Below are 17,043 nucleotides of genomic sequence, written 5' to 3'. Positions count from 1 at the left end.
GCTGTCCCTGGATCCCTGGCAGTGCCCAAGGCCAGGCTGGATGGGGCTTGGAGCAGCCTGGGACAGTGGGAGGTGTCCCTGCCATGGCAGGGGTGGAGTGGGATGGGATTGAAGGGCCTGATGATCTTTGAGCTGATCCCAGTCCCTGCCAGGAGTTCTCACCTGAACCCCACAGTTTGCCCGTTCTCCTCTGCCCTGGCTTCACCCAGTGCCAGAGGTGTCCCAGGGATGGACCAGGACAGGATCAGAGCTGCCCCAGCCCAGGGTGACAATCACACATCAGGAAGTGCTGACTGCTCCCTGCTGCAGCTACAAATCAGAATAAACCCCCTTTGGAGCTCCTGGTGTGATTCCCCTCTCCCACCAGGAAATCAGCCCCTCTCCAGAGCCTGTTCTCCCCTCCCAGCTCATTCCCCTTCCCTCTCCAGCATCCTGCTGCTCCCTGAAGCAGTCTCTCCCGCCTTCCCCAGGTTTTGCAGTGGTGACACACCCTCAGAGGGGTTCTTCTTGCTCTCAGGGCCCCCTCAACACCTGCAGGGGAGGCCAGGGCAGCCTCTGGCCCCGAGCGGCTGTCCCAGGGTGGAGGAATGAGCCACAAGAACCAGAGCTCTGCAAACCCTCCCTGCAACCCAGAGCGAGCAACCTGAACCGGGCTCCCCCTCCTCTTCTTCTTTCTCTCTCTTTCTTTTTCCTTCTCTCCCCGACCTCCTATTCCCAGTGGCCAAGAACATTTAGTCTGGCCGGGAAAAGGAAATCTCATTACAGAATTATGGTTCATTTAGCAGGTCCCACTGGAAGCCCTGCAATAACCACTGCCTTCCTAACAGGATTAGCCAGTGTCTGAACCTCCCGCTCTCCCTGCAGGCATCTCCCTGCCAAAAAACCCCAAAAAACCCAGAAAACCCCAAAAAACCCCAAACAGCCATGGAAAACTGTGATCCAGGTGGATGCAGGGAGGGGAGGATTGAGGGGAGCTGAAGGTGGAGAATTTGTTGGTGGGAAGGCGGGTGCTGCCAGCAGAGGTTTGAACGGGTGATGCCAGAGTTACCCGAGTTATCCCAGACTCATCCCAGAGTTATCCCACAGTTATCCCAGATTCATCCCAGAGTTACCCGAGTTATCCCAGAGTTATCCCAGATTCATCCCAGAGTTATCCCACAGTTATCCCAGATTCATCCCAGAGTTATTCCATAGTTACCCCAGAGTTATGCCACAGTTATGCCAGATTTATCCCACAGTTATCCCAGATTTATTCCACAGTTATCCCAGATTTATCCCACAGTTATCCCAGAGTTATGCCACAGTTATCCCAGATTATCTCAGATTTATCTCAGAGTTATCCCAGATTTATCCCAGAGTTACCCCAGATTTATCCCAGAGTTATTCCAGATTATCCCAGAACCATCCCAGATTTATCCCAGAGTTATCCCAGATTATCCCAGATCTATCCCAGATTTATTGCAGTTACCCCAGATTTATCCCAGATTTATCCTAGAGTTATCCCAGAGTTATCCCACAGTTATCCCACAGTTACCCCAGAGTTATTCCAGAGTTAACCCAGAATTATGCCACAGTTATCCCAGATTATCTCAGATTTATCCCAGAGTTATCCCAGAGTTACCCCAGAGTTACCCGAGTTACCCCACAGTTATTCCAGACTTATCCCAGATTTATCCAGAGTTATCCCAGACTTATCCCAGAGTTATCCCAGATTTCTCCCCACTTCTCCAGCTGCAAATCCCAGTTTTCTTTGCTGTCTTGGCCTCTCCCAAGCTGCCCATTGTCCCCCAGTGGTGGGACCTGGGGATGTTGATGTTGGAAGCATCAGGGATGCCCTGGATTGCCTAAATCCTGCTGGGCATTCCCTGCCTGCTGCTCCCAAAGCAGGATCCAGGTGCTCCTGGAAGCTGCCTGAGCTTGTCCTGGTGTCAGTCTTGGAGTCTACATGGTTTTTGTTTGGAAACACCGACACAATCCCTGGGATCTGCTCTTGGTAAGAGGGCGGGAAAATATAAACCGGAGGAGAAGGTGAAGACAAAAGCCAAAGCTTGTGGGGCCAGCAGAACAGCCCAGCCCAGGCTGAAATGTCTCTGCTCTCCCATCCCTGTTCCCTCTCAGAGCCAGGGAAAGGGGTTAAAGAGCCATAAATTGGCTGTAGAGCTCCTGAAGCCGCCCTGCTCTGGGTTCTCCTGCTCTCTGCTCCCTCCCTCCTCTGCTCCCACTGCTCTCACCCCGGGCTGGTGGGGCCAAACCCAGGAGATGCCCACGGCCACCGGGGTGACCCCTGGAGGGGACACGGGCGCTGTCCCAGCAGGCTGGGGGTGGCACAGGCAGCTCAGCCGGGCTCAGGGCTGGCCCCGGGCAGGGAGGCAGCAGCAGGAACGTGGGAATGTTCTCCTGCAGCAGCTGCTGGAAGTGTCTCAGCAGCAGCACATCCCTCCAGGTGTTCCCTGGGAAAGGCTCCAGACAGGAGCAGGATTTGCCTGGATTGCCTCCGCTCAGAGCAGGAGAGGTTTCATCAAAAGGATTTGGGATATTCCTAGTAAAACAGGAAATTTTTGCACCAGGTTTGCCAGGACTGGGCTCCTGTCACTGCCTTACTCCATCACAACCCTCCTCATCCTCGCTCCTTCCCTCCTCTGCTCAGCACCCAGCTCTGCTGGAAAATGGGGAATTCCTTCCTCAGCCCCAGTGGCCAGGAAAGCCCAGCCCTGCGGGGTCACGGGCCCTGCAGTGTCCCTCCGTGGGGCTCTCCATGGAGCAGCCCCTGCCCGGGGGCTCACGGGGGCTGCCAGGGACCCCCCACAGCCCACTCTCACCCCAAGCACTCCCCGCCCTGCCCTGAGGGGCCCACTCGGTCAGCTTGGGAAACAATTAATGCACACGCTAATTAAAACTTGTGAGTGTGACCAAGGAGTGCTGCTGACTGCAGAAACGCATCCAAAGAGATTTCTGAACAAGATCTGGTGCCCCGAGTCTGCCTCGGCACACACAGACCATGATCTAGCTGTTATTATTAGCAGTAGTATTAGTATTAATAATAGTATTTATATAAGAGATAATAAATCTATAACACAAATATAAGAATACAATGATATAAATATAATGAATGTAACAATAAATATAATAAATAAAATATAAAGTAAATTAAAAATATATAATATATAACATATAAAATAGGTAAAATAGATAAAAATTAGATTTTATCTTTTTAATAAAAATATAAAAATATATAAAATATATAGACAAAATTTATAAAATTAAATACATATATTAATATTTATACTATATTATATATAATATAGTATATTAATGTATATATATATATAGATAGATAGATAGATAGATAGATATAGATATAGATATAGATAGATATATAGATATGTAAAGCAATAAAGGAAGGGTTGGTCATACTTTTGGGGTAGATAACTCTGGGATGGAGGGAGGTGTTAATTGCAATTAGAACCAAATTCAGCCCTGGAGAGTTCACCCCTCTGCCCCGAGTTTACCAACTCCAAGTTGCCATGGAATTCCCCTCCCTGCCGGGATTCCAGAGCCTGGCCTGCTGTCCCCACCCCGCTCCCCCTCAGGAGCGTTCCAGGTTGTGTTTGTAGGGAACCACCACGCAATTCTGGGGATGCAAACCCCATTCCACCCAGGCAGCAGCCACTCCACTTCCCCCTGGAATTTCTGCACCACTCAAATTCTGCGAAAATGGGAATTTATTCCCCACTTTTCCCTGGTTTTCCCCGGGCAGAGCCCACCCCAGCCCCGGGGCTCGGAAGGAGCGGGGGGATGCCCCAGACACATCTTTAGGAGCAATAAAAGGCCGGGCTGGGTTGTTTTTCTCAGGGATGAGCCCTGCAGCTGTTCCAGCAGCGTTAACACGGCTCTGGCTGCAGCCGGGGCTGCGGTGGCCCCGCTGGGCAGGGGTTAAGTGCTGGGGCAGCAGCAGGAGCGCTCGGTGCCCAGCGGGTGCCAGGCACCTCCCCGGGAAGGATCTCAGGCTTTGGCACCTCCAGCCCGGAGGGCAAACCTGGGGTGGAAATTGTGGGAAGAGAGGAGGGAGGGAGGGAAGGTGCAGAGAGCAGGGAAAGTTTCCCTCACGGACACTCTGGAATTCAGTTTGCAGCATCTCCTGAAGCCAAGAGCTGAGGCCAAAAGGCGTTTCTGGAGCTGATGGGAGCACAGGGATGGGATTGTCCTGCCAGGAGGGCGCACAGCCCTGCTCCAGACCCTCCAGCACAGCTGCATCCTCTGGGGAGAGGGGAGGACAGCTGAGCCCTGTCCAGCAGGGAAGGGGCAGCCTGAGCCCTGCCACAGCTCCAGGACAAGGATCTCATCCCGCAGGACACAAAGCTCTGTTGTGCCCCTCACCCTGGCTTTGGTTTTTATCCCCTTTTCCCTGACCTGGCACGGAGCTGTGGGTGCCCTGCCTCCCCCTGAGCACCATTCCCAGCACTGCCCTGGACAGGAATGGCACTGGGAGAACCGGGAATGAACAAATCCCACCTTTCAGCAGGGCACAACAACCACGGGGGAGAGCAGGTCCTGAGGCCCAAAGTGTCCCTGCAGCTTCCCCCCCAGCCCTTTCCCCTTCCCCTCGATCCCCGTTTGTTTATTTGGCCATCCAAGCTTCCAGCAGCAGCAACAGGGTCTGGCAGCCCAAAACTTCCCCTGGGGAAGAAGTTCTGGCATCCAGCAGCCAAGTCAGGAGACTCTGGAAAGTTGCTCCGAGCCTGTCTCATCTCAGGGCTTGACATATCACTGCTGTCCATTTCCCTTCCCAAGGAAATCTGATTTGTTCCAAAGTTTATAGTTTCAGTGACCTAATCCCAGCATAGTTGTTCCTGTTTCCCTTTAATTTACTGCCGCAGCTTGTATTAATTGATGGATTGCAGAGGGTTTGAGCCAAGCTAATTGTTTTAGGAACAGAAAAAAAAGGAGAAAGAAAGGGAGATGTGAGGTCCCTTAGTGGATTACGGAGGGATTCGGAGGGGGAAGCAGCAGCCACCAGCAAAAAGCTCCAAACAGGAGCAAATGTCTGCAGAGGGGGAGGCTCTCCAGGCACGCTCCTGCAGCCAGAAATAACTTCCCTGGGATGACCTTGGGGCGGAGAGCAGGGCTGGGATGGTCCCTGTGCTTCGCCCCTCTGGCTCCGAGGAGCTGCTCCTGCCCTGGGTGGAGCTGGGGACCAGGGGAGCCCGGGGCAAAGGGAAATGTCACCACCCACCATCCCGCAGGGACGCCGCAGGGGAGCACGGCTGCTCTGAGGAGGGGATGGAGCACATCCTGCTGGAGGGATCCCACCTGTGATGGGTGTGGGAGTCACTGAGCTGCCAGCAGGGATCTGTCAGGTGTAAACCGTGGCCAGTGGCTCTGATCTCATCCCAGGAGAGGGGAGGAGCTCTGTGGATCAGGAACAGCGGCTCAGGCTGTGAGAGCCCACTTTGGCAAGGCCTTTGACAGCCCTGTGGTACCAGAGAATGGAATCACGGAATGGTTTGGGCTGGAAAGGACATTAAAGCTCATCCCATTCCTGCCATGCCATGGGCAGGGACACCCTCCAGCAGCCCAGGCTGCTCCCAGCCCCAGTGTGCAGCCTGGCCTGGGACATTCCAGGGGTGGAGCAGCCACAGCTCACCACCCTCATCCTAAAGAACACCTTCCTTGTGTCTCATCCAAATCAACCCTGTCCCAGCTCAAACCTAGGAGCTAGGAGCTGGGTCCAGCCCCAGGGGATCCTGGGGCAAGAGAGGATTTGGGATCTCCTCTGCCCTCCCTCCTTTCCTGGCCCCCATCCCTTCCACCCCTCCTCCATCTCCCCAGGAGAACCAAAGCAGAAGCAAACCCGGGACCTCTCTGAGCAGAGAATCCTTTTGGAGATGGGGGTGCAAGGAAGGGACACCCCCAGAGGAAATCCCAGCTCCCAGGACCCCCAACGCCCTCTGAAGCACAGCACCACCAAAGCAAAGAGGTTTTCCAGGCAGGGAACGCTCTCCTTGCTGTTTCCCTGGCCAAACCCCCTTCCCATAAATCAGCCCAGGCTCTTTCAGCACGGCTCTCGCAGAGAGGTTGATTTATTCAGGAGCAACACAGGGAGTTTCCAGATTCACACTAATTGCTCTCCCAAATTACTTAATAGTTGAAATTGCAGTCCTCTCTTTGGAAATCATCTCAGACAGCTCAATAAAAAACTATCAGCGGAGAGACAACTGCAAATTGATAAAGTCTTTGAGACGAGGGTAATATCATTGTTGTCTGGCAAATTTATTCGTCTGAAACCCGAACGAGGAGGATAAACAGCCTCGCTCGGTGAGGAGGACACCGCCCGCTACCGAGTTGCTCAATTTTCTCTTCCAGAACGGCTCTGATTACTCGGAGGGAGAAGAGGCAGCGCTGCCGAAAGCAGGCGGGCACTGCAACGCCTGCGAATAAATCGCTCCAACTTCCCCTCGCCGAGGAGAAACAGAATTTCAAATAAACATAATAATAATTATAATAATAACTATAATGACAAGAGTGCTTGTGCAGGTTCTGGCGGGAGGCAGGGGTTGCTGCTCCCCTCGGGGGATGTGGAGTCGGGAGCTGGCTGGTGGCCACAGAGCTCCCGCGGGCTTGAAATTGTCACCCAGGAGGGAAGGGGAAAACTTGTTTCATTTTGGCCGCTGCCCAATTTCCCGGCCGCTCCGGGGGCGGGAGGGGCCGGGAGGGGAGGGAGGGAGGGCAGGGGGTGCGAGGGGACAGCCGGAGGTGTGGGGGGCTCCCGGTGGGGCACGGCCCCATCGAGGAGGCTTCGAGGGGCAGGACCAAGCGAGGGGGAGCCCAGGAAGCGCCAGGGGCGTTTTGGGGGCACGCTGAGCAGGGCGGGCACGCTGGGAGCATCACTGCCATGACGGGTTTGGGGCTCCCCCATTTTAGGAGCATCACTGCCATGCCGGGTTTGGGGCTCCCCCATTTTGGGAGCATCTCCTCTGCCGTGCAAGGTTTTGGGGTTCTCCCATTCTGGGAGCATCTCCTCTGCCGTGCAAGGTTTGGGGCTCTCCCATTTGGGAATATCACTGCTGTGCAAAGTTTTGGGGGCTCCCCCATTCTGGGAGCATCTCCTCTGCCATGCAGGGTTTGGGGGCGCCCCCATTTTGGGAGCATCTCCTCTGCCGTGCAAGGTTTGGGGCTCTCCCATTTGGGAATATCACTGCTGTGCAAAGTTTTGGGGGCTCCCCCATTCTGGGAGCATCTCCTCTGCCATGCAGGGTTTGGGGGCGCCCCCATTTTGGGAGCATCTCCTCTGCCGTGCAAAGTTTTGGGGTTCTCCCATTTTGGGAGCATCTCCTCTGCCATGCCAGGTTTGGGGCTCCCCCATTTTGAGAGCATCACTGCCGTGCAAGGTTTGGGGGCTCTCCCATTTTGGGAACATCTCTGTTGTGCAAAGTTTTGGGGCTCCCCCCATTCTGGCAGCATCTCCTCTGCCGCGTGATTTTGGGGCAGTCTGGTGTCAGAAGGAGCTCCGGCTCCCCATGCCGGGCTGAACCCCACGCTGACAGTGACAGCCCCCCCGGCCCCACCCAGCCGAGCCCATGGCACAGCTCCCTGCCCTCTCGGGGCCCAAAATGCTGCTCCTTTCTTCTGGTTTTGAATCCATTTCTGCAAGGTCTGGCAGGAGGGGGGTGGGGGAACGGGGTCGTTATCACCACTGACTGACGGGCAGCGCTCCAAAGGCACGAAGATCCTCCCCTCCATCCCCAGCTCGGGGCATCACACCAGGAGCAGCAACCGGGAACTCCTCGGCGGGTTGGGCACGGGGCTCAAATGCAAAACAGTCACCGGAGAGGCCCCAAAACCTCCCAGTTTTTCCCCAGAGAGCAGCGTGGCAGTGAGGGGGTTACGAGGAGCCGCTGCCCAGCACGGTGCCAGGAGCCGCAGGGATCTGAGAGCCAGCCCGGCCGATGGCTGCCATCTGCTCCTGGCACCTCGTGTCACTGCCGGAGCCCGACAGCGCCCGGGAGCGGGGGGAAAACGATCCCACAGGCCAGGCAGCCCCAAAGCAGCCCCAAAACAGCCCCAAAGCAGCCCCAGCCCCCCGAGCCCTCCCCGGGGGAGCGGCACAGGGAGCGCGGAGATGCCACAACAGCTTCCCTGCGGCCGGGGGGACACGCAGGGACACATCCAAGCTGCTGGAGCCCTCTGGGCTGTTTGAAGAGCTGTGAGAGCCTCACGGCCAGGGCCGTGTCCCCCTGTCCTTTGTGGGGTGCCCGGGGACAGGGAGACGCAGGAGAGTGCGGCGGAGCCTGTGGGGGTCCCCATGAAGCTTTTCCTCACTCCTGGCACCCAAGGTGCCCCAAGAGCAACAATTCCTGCAGAAAGCCCCGCGCCGAGCGGCGCCCGTGTCCCGAGGAGCCGCCGAGGGAGGGCTGAGGTGGCAGTGCCACCTGAAAGGGCACTCGCGGCGACCCGCGGGGCCACGGCTTTGATGGCACCGCAGGCGCGGGGAAGAGCAGCTCGGAAACCCATCCCCGTCCCTCCGGGAAGGCGTCCAAGGGAGCCGGCTTGGCAGAGCGGGCAACTGAAGCGGGGAACGGGCGAGCGGCGGCGCAGAGCCCCGGTGCCACGGCCGGGTGACCTCGGAGCCGCGGGGGAGAGCGGCAGCGTTTCCTGACCCACGTCCCAACCCCCCCTCGGGGCTCGGGGAAAGAAAAACCCTTTAAAAAAATAAATAAAAAGAAGTCTCATTCATCATTCAGCCTCTGTTTGTTTTCTGCACTCCGCTAAGCTCAAACAAGCAAAACAGATTAGCTGGGCTCATTTGTTTCCTACTTAATTACACCTCTTCGGTGCTGATGTAATATTTCAAGATTTGGGTTGCTAAGGCTGAAAATCCACCTGCCCCCCTCCCACACCCACCTTGGCTTTTCATTCCCATCATGAAAAAGCCCAGATGGAGATTTTTTTTCCGAAAAAACTCCTCTAATTATTGAGGAATTCAAGGCTCTGAATGCAGAAGCTGCCAGCGAGCGCTCAGGTTGTCAGAAGCAGATGGACGCCAGCTCCAGCTTTTGATCACAGCCTCGGAACCCCTCCCCAAAAAAAACAGGGAGAAGGGGGGGAAGGACCCCGCATCTGCAGCAGCACACGGCCGCGGATAACTTTAGTCATTCCCCCTCCCTCTCCAGGATTGCTTTGGCATCAATAGGACTTCCCAGGAAGCCGGAGCAGCTGCGGTGCCAACGCAGTTTGCAGGATGAGCTCGGCGCTGGAGGAAGGAGCGCACGCCTCCCCGCAGGAGATGCTTCCCTTCCCTTCCCATCCCCTCCGGGTGCTTTTCCTTCTCCCTTCCCCACAGCCGCGCCCCACACCTCCGCGGGTGCCCCAAATCTGCCGCGCTGCACCCAGGGCAGAGCGCGGCCCTGCCAGCCCGTGCGCGGAGGAGAAGCTGAAGGTGCCCAGGTGGAGAAAGGCGCACCTGGGAGAGGCTTTTGAGGCTGTCACGACCCTGAAAGGGTCCCGCAGAGCCCCCAGCCAGGAGGGCGCTGCCGACCTGCTCCGGCTGCTGGCGCCATCCCCAGCCCACCCCGCCGAGGCCAAAGGTGTGTCCGAGGCGAGGAACAAGTGGAGCGGGCAGGCGGCCGGAGATTGGGAAATCCCGCTGGGATTCCCAGCAGGAATCCCAACAGATCCCCCCCCCCGGTCCCATCCCGAACTAAGCACTCCTGGAAACCCGCAACTCCCGCTTCGACATTGCCACATTGCCACCCTCCGGGCCGCGCGGAGCCACCCGAGCCGCCTCCCCGGAGTGTCCCCGCCGCCGCCAGCCTTACTTGGGTCCGGAGAGAGCCGCGGAGAGGCCGCCGGGCAGCGCGCCCCGCTCGCCCCCGCCGCAGCTGCCGCTTGGCCGGGACCCCGCTCCCCCGCGCCGGGCTCCGGGGCCCGAGAGGAAGAGCGAACAAAAGGCACGCACCGAGGCCATGGCTGGTCCGCAGGCAGGGACTGGCCGGAGCCAGCGAAGGAGGCGCCGGGCAGCGGCAGGAAAAGGGCTCAGCTGGAGCTGCGGGAGGGCTGCGTGAGCCGTGCCCGGCCGGCTGCGCCGTGCCCGCCGCCTTTCCCACGGTGCCGTTGCCCCTCGGCGGGTCCGGCGGTGTCCTCGTCCCCTCGCCTGCTCGTGCCCGGGACCCACCGTGCTCATCAGTCCAGGACAGGACATCCCCTGCGGCTCGGCAGGGCTGGGACGGGGGAAGTCGCTCTGGGGGTTTGGGGGGGACGGGAATGCCCGCCGGGCACCTGGCAGCGGGCACAGCCCCCGGGGCTGGCGGAGGACTCGGGTTATTCAGTAACTTTTAATCTCTCCCGGCTGGAAGTTGCTCCACGCCTGCCTAAGCACGGCTCGGAGCTGATTTTCGGGTGTTCGGGGGGGCTGTGTCTCCCCGGGTGGGCGAAGATGGGAGAAGCTCCGGGGTTGAGTTCCAAACATCCAACCCGTGGGAAAGGCAGGAAGAGCCCAGCAGGCCCTCAGGGCCACGGGGGATCAGAACTTTCCCTTCCCCAAAATGTGTTTCCCAAAGGTGCAGAGTGGGCAAAGGGCGTTTCCACCCCACAGCACGGCTCTTTCTGCCCTAAACCAAAGGAATTTTATCCGTCCATAAGGAAAAGTTGAATTTTTAACTCGCTCCCAGAGGAGCAGGCAAGGAGCTGCTGTCCTTGACGTGCAGTGGGGTTTTGTTTGAGGTTGATTGGAGATAACAGAGCTCTCTAGGCCTTTGGAAGGGTTTTCCATTGATTTTTCTCAGCTCCAAAGGGAGGGAGAGCAGAAAGGCACATCCAGGCTCCTCACCACAACCTCAGCCCCTGTGTGCTGCAAAGTCAGGCATGCCTGGACAATCAGGAGGCATCCAAGGGCTGCTGCATTAATTAAAGGAGTCCTTGGAGATTAAATCATCTCCAGGGACCCGTTGTCCCTGTCCCCTCCAATTGTCCCATCCAGCAGGACAAGCTGCACCTCAATCCAACGTCAGGTTCTGCTCCAAAGCCCCTGAACATCCCCAGAAACAATTTTCTTCTTTAAACTGAAGAAATTTTAACCCCAATGAGAGCCCTGAGCAGGGAGAAATGAGCTTGACCCGCCTATCGCACCAACGCAGACGTGGCTCTCTTGCCCGAAAGCCTCAGTTTAACTCTGAGGAGCCAAATAAAAATAAAATAAAAATAGTTTTTGATGTCACATCGCTGTTGTCAACACCTCCAGAGCAGCTCACACTTCACATGATCCTTCCCATCCCGAGGTGACTCAGATACTGCTCCTGAGAGCAGGAACCCTGCGTGCCCTCACTCCAAACTCCACTTTTATCCATCTGGGAGCCATTTAATGCAGCCTTTCCTGTTCCCCAAAGCAGAACCCATCCCTGCAGCTCTGTCCCAGAGCCATTTAACCAACAAATCTCTGCGGCAAGGATTTTTGAGCAGCCTCCTCCCAGCAGAGGCATCGGGGCAGTTCAGTGGTTCTGAGCCCCCAGTTGTGGCTTCTGAATCCCAGATTCCCAGGATCCCTCCCCAACACCAGCCAGACACATGGAAATAAGGAGGGAGCAGTAGGAAAAGGGGCTGTGACTGATGGACAGGCCATTTCTCCATTTTTAGAATTGAATTTATTGGGGGCTTGGAAATCTCCAGCAGCACTGGAGGAAGCCATGGATGGATGGATGAATGGATGGATGTTCCGGAGCTGCAGCCAGGCAGGAACAGGCAGATCCCACCGGGAAAACTGCTGGTTTTACAGCTTCCCAAATACTTGAAGGCAAACCCTTTGCCTTTCCCACCTTATTCCCATGACAAGAGGAGTGGATCCACAACAATTCCCATCTCCCTTTAGGAGCACAGCACAACCTTCCCAGCCACTCATCCCCCAATTTCCCCCCACAGCACATGATCCCATCCAGCAGCATCCCAAACCCTGGCACGCGGATCCAGCCTGGAGTATCCCTCCCAGCCCAGCCCCGATCCCGCTCACCCTGCACCCAGGGATGGCCAGGGTGTTGGTTCCCAGGAAAATCAGTCCCAGGGAGCTCCGTGGGAGCAGCTCTCAGGGCAGGTGTGTTGCATTTAAGGAGTGGGGTTGAGCAGGGATAATGAGGCAATCAATCCCTTTTCCTCCCAGCGCCTCGGGCAGCTCCGCACGGAGCCAAGCCCGGGGGCAGGACCTGGGGAAAGGCGCTGCTGGTGTCTGCTCAGCCATGGAGCAAGGCATTCCCACTGCCAGAACCAGGGAGATCACACAGCCAGAGCCACGGAATTCACCCATCCAGAACCAGGGAGATCACACAGCCAGAGCCACGGAATTCACCCATCCAGAACCAGGGAGATCACACAGCCAGAACCACGGAATTCCCACAGCCAGAACCATGGCGTTCCCACCACCAGAACCAGGGAGATCACACAGCCAGAACCACGGAATTCACCCATCCAGGACCTGGGAATTCCCACAGCCAGAGCCGTGGAATTCCCACCGCCAGAACCATGGAGTTCCCACCACCAGAACCAGGGAAATCACACAGCCAGAACCATGGAGTCCACACTGCCAGAGCCGTGGAATTCCCACAGCCAGAACCATGGAGTTCCCACCACCAGAACCATGGAGTCCACACTGCCAGAACCAGGGAATTCCCACTGCCAGAACCAGGGAATTCCCACTCCCAAAGCCAAGGAATCCACACTGCCAGAACCAGGGAATTTCTACAGACAGCACCAGGGAATTCCATCATCCAGGACCATGGAATTCACACTGCCAGAACCAGGGAATTGTCACAGCCAGAACCCAGCAATTCCCACTCCCAGAACCAGGGAGTTACCACTCCCAGAACCAAGGAATTCCCACTGCCAGAATCAAGGAATTCCCACTGCCAGAACCTTGCCCTTCCCCCTCTGCAGAGCCTCCCTGCACCCCTGTGCAGATCCATGATGTGCAGGCTGCCCGTGCAGAGCCATGCCCACCCGGCAGAGCCCGGCTTCAGCTGCTCCCAAAGCCTGGATGTGCTGCTGGAAATGCAGAAGGAGCTGGGAAGCAGCCAAATGTTTGAGGTTTGGGGGTTCAGGGGCTGATCCCCTCGTGGGAGGGATAATTCAAGCAGCAAATCCCCCATGGAAGGGGCGAGCATGGAGCCATCCCCATCCTTGGTGCTGGAATTGGGGATGAATGGAGCAGGCAGCTGGGAATAAGAGTTAAGGGAGGTTCAATCCCAAAAAAGAGCTTGGCCACGTGGAGGAAGGACCCATCATGCTGAGCATCATCACCCATGGGATTTACAGGACCAAAAATATCCGAAACCCAATCCAGGGACATCAGTCCCAACGTCCAGGAGCTCAGGGGTGGCCGTCCCCTCCTGCAGCCCCTGGTCACGGGGCAGCAGCCAGGGCCACCAGAGGCTGTTGGTGTCACCAGACCCAGAGGGACAGCAGGGCCCCAAGTGCCACTGCAGCCAGCAAACCAATCTCTGGAAAAAAACTCTGGAGAAAGCCAGGTATTCCTGGAGTGAGATTTTCTTTCAGGAATCCTGCTGGGAGCTCCCAGCCCTGCAGCACGGCTGGGGGGAATTTGGCAGCACCCGTGCAGAAGGAGCTTGGAAAAAATGGATAAAATGGGTTCCAGTCCCTCCCTGCAGCATCCCAGCACTCCCAGACTGCAATCCCACATGGAATCACCCTGCTTCAGCTGCCAGCCCAGCTCCCTGCACAGGGATGGCTCCATGCTCGCCCCTTCCATGGGGGATTTGCTGCTTGAATTATCCCTCCCACGAGGGGATCAGCCCCTGAACCCCCAAACCCCAAACATTTGGCTGCTTCCCAGCTCCTTCTGCATTTCCAGCAGCACATCCAGGCTTTGGGAGCAGCTGAAGCCGGGCTCTGCCGGGTGGGAATGGCTCTGCACGGGCAGCCTGCACATCATGGATCTGCACAGGGGTGCAGGGAGGCTCTGCAGAGGGGGAAGGGCAAGGTTCTGGCAGTGGGAATTCCTTGGTTCTGGCAGTGGGAATTCCTTGGTTCTGGCAGTGGGAATTCCCTGGTTCTGGCAGTGGGAATTCCCTGGTTCTGGCGGTGGGAATTCCCTGGTTCTGGCGGTGGGAACTCCCTGGTCCTGGATGGGTGAATTCCCTGGTCCTGGATGGGTGAATTCCCTGGTCCTGGATGGGTGAATTCCTTGGTTCTGGCTGTGGGAATTCCTTGGTTCTGGATGGGTGAATTCCATGGTTCTGGCTGTGGGAATTCCTTGGTTCTGGTGGTGGGAATTCCGTGGTTCTGGCTGTGGGAATTCCTTGGTTCTGGCACGGTGAATTCCGTGGTTCTGCCCCATGGCTGTGGGGCTGGAGGAGGCTGGAGCTGAGCTGTCCCCACAGGAGCTGGTGGGTGAGGAGGATGAAGTTCAGGCTGAAGGCTCATCCGCCATGCCTGGCATCTTCCAGGATGCAGGAATGTGTCTCTCCACCAGCTGGAAGTGGGGCCATGGAGCCAGCGAGTCCCACAGAGCACCCCTACCCCGTGGCTGTCCCTAGGATGGGGAGCACAGGGATTTCCTCATGCTCTCCAGATCCTCTGGCACCCCGAGGTGCTGGGACAGGTCACCCACACCCCCGTGGGACAATTCCCCTCTGGGACAGCTTCTCCCCTCCAGGTGCCCCGGCACAAACCCTGAGTGTGGGATTATTTTCCTTCAGCACTGCCGACCCTTCCCCACCCCACAGGGACCTCACAGCACACCCAGGGTCCCCTGACCCCTTCCCACCCCTAATCCAGGCACAGAAAGCCACCCTGCCCCCAAAAATCAGGAATAAATAAAAAACCGTGGCACAGGAAAACCTTCAGCCAGTTTTTGTACCTGCTGCTGCCCAGGGCACGGCTCGGCTCTCTGGAGGCTGCAGGTGTCAGGTTTAGGGGAAAACACCGGGGATTGGGAATCTCTCCTCCTTCCCAGAGCTGCCAGGAGGAAAGGATCCTGCGCCGGGAGCCCGGCGGGAGCTCACGCAGGGTCCGCAGTCACAGGGGTCGGGTTTCTGTCCCCGAGGGCAGCGTAAAAATAGAGGTGAGGAAAGAGAATCTGCTGAGCAATGGGGCAGCGGCAGCAGCGGGGCTCGGAGCAGGGCAGCCCCTTCCCCGCAGGCGGCGGGAGCGCTGGAACCCCCGGGGCCGCTCCCCGGCCGGAATTAATCCCAGGGCTCTGCGCAAAGCGGGATCAGCTCCGCGCTGGCTCAGAGCCACAATCCTGTTAAAGGCCGGGTGGCCACGGCAGAAGTGGCCAATTAGCCCGGCCTCGGGCACTGCCTGCCCGGGCTCTCTCCCCCGAGGCTCGGGCTGCCCCAGCGTGTCCCGCTGCCGGCGCAGGGCGGCCCTTAATGAGCTAATCAAGCCCTAATGAAGAGCTGGAGCTTTAGCCAGGCGGGACCCCCCGGGCCGTGCTGGGGTGGCTGCGGGGGGCTCAGCCCAGCCCGGCTCCCCCCGAAAGGACCGGCCCTGTGCTCCTTGCGGCTCCTGAGAAAGGCCAGACGAGCCTGGGGAGGAAGCATAAATCAGAGCTCGGAACAATGCCCCATTGTGGGGCCCTGCCGCAGCCCCGCCGTGCAGCCCGGCCCGGGGAGCACCGGCCCGGGCGGGATGGGCCGGGGCAGGGACAGGGATGCGGGACCCCCGGCCAGCCCCAGCCCGGCTCCGAGCTGTGCCTTCAGCTGCGGATTGTCCCCCGAGCCCTCCCCGGGACCCCCCGGACTGGCCAGAGCCCTGGCTGCGGGCCACCGCTGGCGCTCGGCTCCCGGCCCCGCTCGGCTCCTCGCCAGCCTTTTCTTGTGCTGCTCCGGGGCGGAACCCAGAGCCGCCCTGCGGGGACAGCGCTGGGTCCCACGGGAGCAGAGCCTGTGCCACCGGCCAGCTCGGACAGCCGCACCTCGGGCCATCGGAGGTGTTAAGTTCGGCTCAATAAACGGCTGAATTTGGGGGCAGAATTACAAAATCAAGGCAGATTTGTGTCTCTGAGAAGCCCGATGTGTCCGGAGGGAGGGTGGGTGACTCAAGCAGCACTGGGACACCACGGGGACACGTTTGGAGCCACCCTCCCTGGTGGAAACAGAGGGGGTTTGATATCTCCAGCATCACAACCGATCCCAAAAGTTTCAGTACCCCAAAGCAAGCCCTGTTTGATGTCGGAGCACCCCGATTGTGCCCACACCAAGAGCGTCCAAGAGGAATGACACCGTGGGCTCACCCAGCAGCAGTGACAGGAGAGCTGGGGCTGCTGGCCTGGGAGCTGAGCTCCTCTGCCACTCCTGGCGTTTATCCTGTGAAATATTAATGGCCCGTGATTCATTCCCAGCAAGGAGGAGGTGACGGCCACGTGTGAGCATCCCTGTGCCTCTCCCTGCACACGCACACATGGATCCCCACAGGAGGTATCCAAAGGCATCCCCAGCCCTCCAAAGCCGCTGTTAAAGCTGTTCTGGGGGATATTTTTGACATTTTTCTCCATCCCGGTGCTGGCAGCTCATTAACCACAAGCCAGGAGCGAGCTCAGCCTCCCTTCACTGGGCTCTGCAGTGCCACCAGCAGCTCTGTCCCCGGAGATGGGGCCACCAGGGCTGCCCAGTTCCACACCAGTGCCAACCAGTTCCACACCAGGGCTGCCCAGTTCCATACCAGTGCCAACCAGTTCCACACCAGGGCTGCCCAGTTCCACACCAGGGCTGCCCAGTTCCACACCAGTGCCACCCAGTTCCTCCCCAGACTGGTGGCAGCCCTCCAGCTTTACCAAGAGCCCCCTGTTCATTGCACATCCAAGAGATGGTGACACCACGGTGAACCCAGCGAGGGAGGCATCGAGTGGTGGCGTTTTAGCCCCAGATCCCCCATTCTCCTGCTGGGAGAATCCGTCAGAGCAGCCCCTTCCCAAGCAAATCCCCCCGGATGGCTCCGTCCCCGCCCCCGCCCGGGCTGAGCCTGGTTTAATTGGTTCCAGCTCCTGCAGGCTTTGAAAGATGAAAAGCCCTCGACGGGAGAAGTGTGGAGCGTTCATGGTTT

The 17,043-nt window shown here is 58.0% G+C and overlaps 1 protein-coding gene across 5 annotated transcripts in view; it reads right to left on the bottom strand.

The window, feature by feature from the left end:
- Nucleotides 1-14,969, bottom strand: part of NOS1 (nitric oxide synthase 1) — an 84,653-nt gene extending 69,684 nt beyond the window's left edge. Inside the window, exon 1 of one of the 5 annotated variants that reach the window (XM_038152575.1) lies at nucleotides 14,858-14,969. The gene's annotated coding sequence lies outside the window, so the exon portion shown is untranslated. The other 4 variants (XM_038152577.1, XM_038152580.1, XM_038152576.1 and 1 more) reach the window with 4 other exon arrangements.
- Nucleotides 14,970-17,043: the final 2,074 nt, after the last annotated feature.

Source organism: Motacilla alba, chromosome 15 (assembly GCF_015832195.1).
Source record: "Motacilla alba alba isolate MOTALB_02 chromosome 15, Motacilla_alba_V1.0_pri, whole genome shotgun sequence".
Classification (NCBI taxonomy): domain Eukaryota; kingdom Metazoa; phylum Chordata; class Aves; order Passeriformes; family Motacillidae; genus Motacilla; species Motacilla alba.
This window is presented reverse-complemented; position numbering and strand designations above follow the sequence as displayed.